Source organism: Gopherus evgoodei, chromosome 13, assembly GCF_007399415.2.
Source record: "Gopherus evgoodei ecotype Sinaloan lineage chromosome 13, rGopEvg1_v1.p, whole genome shotgun sequence".
Classification (NCBI taxonomy): domain Eukaryota; kingdom Metazoa; phylum Chordata; order Testudines; family Testudinidae; genus Gopherus; species Gopherus evgoodei.
The window spans coordinates 33,494,159-33,498,473 of record NC_044334.1 but is presented as its reverse complement, the minus strand read 5'-3'; the positions used below and the strand labels follow the sequence as shown (position 1 = coordinate 33,498,473).

General features: G+C 57.5%; 1 non-coding gene across 1 annotated transcript; it reads right to left on the bottom strand.

The window, feature by feature from the left end:
• Window positions 1–2,510: 2,510 nt before the first annotated feature.
• Window positions 2,511–2,593, bottom strand: TRNAS-UGA. The gene has a single exon. It is a non-coding gene; the product is annotated as a tRNA-Ser (tRNA).
• Between the last annotated feature and the right edge of the window lie 1,722 nt (window positions 2,594–4,315).

Sequence of the window (4,315 nt, the reverse complement as noted above, 5' to 3'; positions counted from 1 at the left end):
TTGGCGCACAAGGCACCTTAAAAGCTGAGCACCCAGACAGGGGCTTGAACTCTGTGCCTTCAGAATAAGAACCTGATGCTCTACCAGCTGAGCTCATCTTCACTATTCAACACAAGAGTGAGCAGGCAGGCAAAAGAGATGCAAAAAGAGTCCCCAGAACCGCTTCTCTTTTTCTGCACATCCACTGCCTGTCTGCAGGATTCCTCCTCCTCCTCCCTCCTGTGCCTCAATGTGACTAAATCTCCACACCTAGACAGCCGGTCCATCTGCTGCACCCAAATGCCCCATGCCTGAGCCTCCCTGCCAAAGCCCTGCACCTGGCTCCATAGAATTAAGTCTCACATGTTGCTGGGAACTCTACTTCTTGTGCCCAGAGCATCTCGGCCCCCCTCAGTAGCTGACCTGAGAAACACGTTTGCCTTTTCCAAAGAAGTGCTTGGAGGGGCTTTTTTTATGTTACCATGTGGCCTAATGGATAAGGTGCTTGAGTGTAGATCAGATTACTGAGAGTTTGAGACCCTTGGTGGTTGTGTTTCTGCAGTTGTGCTGAACATCCTGCTCCCTTCAGGGCTGGAACCTCTTCTTGGCCGCTCAGGCCAATGCTCTGGCCTCAGCTAGAGCCTGGGAAGGAGTTGGGGGTTGGGTGTCACAAAGGCTGAGGCAGGAGCCCCAGGTGCTTCCAGTCTAGAGTTTGCCCTTTCTGACTTGCCAAAGAAAATGGGCGGCTGCCCAGGCTAGCGTGTGCGCCTGTCCCTGTGCTGGAGGGTACTTGCTACATAGCATCTTCAGATCCTGGGTGTGTTTCTCTGCTTCTTGCCAGCTGGGGAAAAGCCTTGGGGTAAAATCTACTGCCCCACTGCAAAAGTGAGCACCTTGAGTGGGACCAGTCAGAGGCCCCACCATGGGGGCTGGCCCTGCTTTCCTACCAGCTTGTGATGTTGGCCACAGAGCATCAGCAGCTGCCCTGCATGCTGGTGACCTTCAGTGGGTGTTTGACATGGCAGGGAGCAGCCTGGCTGGGTGTTCTTATGCCTGTCTGAAGGCCGCATATAAGCATGGTCCTGCCCTCCTCTAGCCCTGACCTCAGTTGCTTTGTGGCTTTTAAGCCTTCCCTTGGAGCTGTCAGCACCAGCTGCCTCTGCTCTAGGTGCCCTGAGGAGGAGAGGTGTGTTGAGTCACTTTTACAGATGCCCCTTCCCTGGTACTGCCCTTGCTCAGCTACACAGAGGAGCTTTCATCCCCAACCCCCGCGTAGCAGCCCTCTGGCATCATTCCTGAGGATTGCCCTGCCTCACTTTCTTCCTACCGTGTTGCTTCTCTGTCTGGGATGTTTTTGTCAACAGTTGCACACAAAAAGGACAGGAAAATGAACGGCTGCTCCACACCCCCACCGGAGGAACCCAGCGCCCTTAGCTGTGGTGAGTAAGAAGTGTCTGTTGGCTGGCAGGGCCTGTCCCCCAGGAGCTGGAACAGCAGCTGCCACCTCCCCCTCGGCTCCAGGCTGTGGGAAATGCTCATTGCCTGGCTGCATGGGCGGATGCTGCTCCGTGCTCTGGAGAGCATCTGTATTGCTCTGTCAACCCCCCGTCTTCACTGAGCCAGTCTGGTAAGGTCCCAAGTGCCCCCTCCGGCCTGGCAGCTGAGAGTCTGTGCAGACATCAACCCCCCTGCCAGCCCCAGAGCCAGCAGCAGCACCAGCCCCCCAGCACCACAGGGGCACTCAATGCACTTCCTGTGGGGAAATGGCTCCTTAGTGTCCAGCTGCTAGAGTGAGAGCCAGGAGAGAGCAGTGTCTGGCTCACCTTGGGGGAGAGAAGAGACCTGATGAGTGTGGATCTCCCTCAGCCTCCCCCGCAATGCTGGTCAGTTGTATTGTCACTGTGATAGTCAGCGTTTCCCTTCAGAGCCGGCCCTAGAGGGGTCTGGGGTCCGGGACAAATCCCCATTTTCGTCCCCAGGCCCTGCCCCCACTCCACTCCTTCCCCCAAGTCCCCACCCCATCTCTTCCCATCCTGCCCCATTCCTCTCCCACCCCCACCTCTTCCCGTCCCTGCTCCCTCCCCTCCCCACCCAGTGCCTCCTGTACCCCTCTGAACAGCTGATCACTGGCAAGTGGAAGGTGCTGAAGGGGAAGAGGAGGAGCTTGTCAGCAAGGCCTGTAGTGGGCGGTGGGGGGGAGCTGGCTGTCAGTGGGCTGTCAGCTATTTTTTCTCTGTTGGTTCTGCAGCCCCATAGCTCCCATGGAGTCGCTGACTTGGCTCCTTTCGCACTCTAGAGAGAGGAGCAGAACCAGGGCTATGGCTGATCTGTGGGGCACCAGGTGAGTGGCAGAGGCTTCAGGTGCTGAGAGTTTGCCTGACCCCCTCAGGAACACAGTGTGAGGTGGTGTCCCAGGCGTCTCTGTGAAAGGAGCAGGACAGGATTTACTTGGGGTGGGGAGAGAATTGAGAGTGTCTTAGGGGGTGTAGAGAGGTATTGCCCAGGTTAGAGACTGGCTAAAACACAGGCCTCGCTGTGAGCAAGATTTGAACCTGCGCAGGGGAAACCCTACTGGATTTCAACTCCAATGCCTTAACCACTCGGCCATCACAGCTGCAAGCACAAAATTCCCCCACTGCCAGAGAAACTGGTAAAGAATCACAATGCCCAGGCATGAAGTCATCTGAACTACAGAATTCCCACCGCAAACCTGGCTCGCAAAGCACAGCGGGGGATTTGGGGTTTGTTCTCTTTGCTTAGCCATGTGCAGTTGCACAGAGAGCGCGTTTAAAAGTCTCCCCTCCCCCAGAGCGGGAATGGGAAATAATTCTCAACTTGAAGCCTGATGTAGGGTGACCTGACGTCCCGATTTTATCGGGACTGTCCCGATATTTGCTTGTTTGTCCCACGTACCAACCGATGTTTGGTCAGGACACTGGACAAACAAATAATTTTGCCCTCTGCTCTGGCACACAGGCAGAGTCCAGAGGGACACTTGCCCTCCCCCAACTCCGTCACCTCCTTCCCCCATTGAATCCCTCCCCAAATCCTGGCCCTGGCCCTGGCCCTGGCCCTGCTCCCAGCCCCACTCTCTCACTGCCCCCATTGGATCCCTCCCCAGATCCTCGCCGTGGCCCTGCCCCCAGCCCCACCCCCTCACTGCCGCATTGGATCCCTCACCAAATCCTCGCCCTGGACCCGCCTCTTCCCCAGTCACGCAGCTTTCCTCCTCCCTCCCAGGTGTGCACACGGGCCATGGCCATGTCCGGGAGCGCAGCGCAGAGGCTGCTCCAGCCCTGCAGCCTGCTGGGCAATGCAGTGGGGCTGGGGGCAGCACGGAACAGGCAGGGTCCAGGTGGACGGGGGCGGAGACACATGTAGGGCGGACACACTCCTGCCAGGAGGGCCCGGGCCCGGCTGCCTGGTTTGCCCCTTGCCCGGGAGCTGCAGGAGGGGCCCGGAGCGTGGCTCGACTGCAGAGCTCGAAGCCCAGGCTGGGCCCAGGAGCGAGGGGATGGGGGAGCTGGGGGTGTATCTGGGGTTGGAGCCGAGAGTTGGGTGGAGATGGGGCTGTGCCACTGCCGCTTGGTGGCGGGGGGGGGCCTCTGGCTTTTTTTTTTTGCTCCACCCCCCGCATCCCAATATTTCATCTTTGACATCTGGTCCCCCTAGCCTGATGTGAAGGAGGATGTCTAGACCAAGGGGCCAGGGACTGGTCTTTGCTAGAGAAACCACTGTCAAGTTTTAGCCAATTAGGACAAGTCAGCAAATAAGAACAACCTCAGGTATCAGTAACTGCTACAGGTAGCAAAGTCCTACAGGGAGCAGTTTTTGGCACTTCACCTGCACAGCTCTGCTCCCCGGCTCTTCTCAGGCTCCTGCTCTCTCCTTTGCTCTGCCCCACTCTGGCCCAGGGAGTTCCAGCTCACATGGAGGATGGGACCCCCTCGCCTGGTGGGGGGGGGTCCCATCATTACACTGCCTGGCCTGTCAGTGCAGCTAACTTGGAGCTTTGGCCTCTCCCCATTGTCCCTGCGGACTGTCAGTCTCAGGGTCCTGATTTCCCATTGATCCTTCCCCGCTCTATTGGTGCTGGGAACTAAACAACCAACCCCCCCCTCCACATACTAAGTTTTAGTAAAGGGCCAAGAGCCCCCTTACACAAGCTAGCCCCATGAGGGTCACCGAGGTGCAGAGAAGGCAGCATGAGCTGGTCCTGTGGTGTGATGGGCAGCACTCAGGACACAGAATTCAAATCTCAGTGGAACCTTGTGTTGGCTTGTGATAAAGCCCTGGAGCTCAAAGTGCTCAATTTCCCTGTCCCCAGTTGTGTAAG